This window comes from Arachis duranensis, unplaced genomic scaffold, assembly GCF_000817695.3.
Source record: "Arachis duranensis cultivar V14167 unplaced genomic scaffold, aradu.V14167.gnm2.J7QH unplaced_Scaffold_92610, whole genome shotgun sequence".
NCBI classification, from domain to species: Eukaryota; Viridiplantae; Streptophyta; class Magnoliopsida; order Fabales; family Fabaceae; genus Arachis; species Arachis duranensis.
In genome coordinates this window covers 7,270-7,700 of record NW_026265215.1, presented here as the reverse complement: position 1 = coordinate 7,700, position 431 = coordinate 7,270, and positions in this window count along the sequence as shown.

Genomic DNA, 431 nt, shown 5'->3' with positions numbered 1-431 from the left:
TCTTGCTCAAAATTGCTTTCAAGATAATGCTTGATCCTCTGTCCATTAACAATGAACTTTTTGTCAGAATCAGTATCCTGAAGCTCAACATATCCATATGGTGACACTCCTGTAATCACATACGGTCCCCTCCACCGGGATTTAAGTTTTCCTGGAAACAATCGGAGCCTAGAGTTGAAGAGCAGAACTTTTTGTCCTGGCTCAAAGACTCTAGTTGACAACTTCTTGTCATGCCACTTCTTTGCCTTTTCCTTATAAATTTTTGCATTTTCAAATGCATTGAGTCTGAACTCCTCTAGCTCATTTAACTGGAGCAATCTTTTCTCACCAGCTAACTGAGCATCCATGTTTAGGAATCTGGTTGCCCAGTAGGCTTTATGTTCCAGTTCCACGGGCAGATGACAGGCCTTGCCATACACAAGTTGGTATGG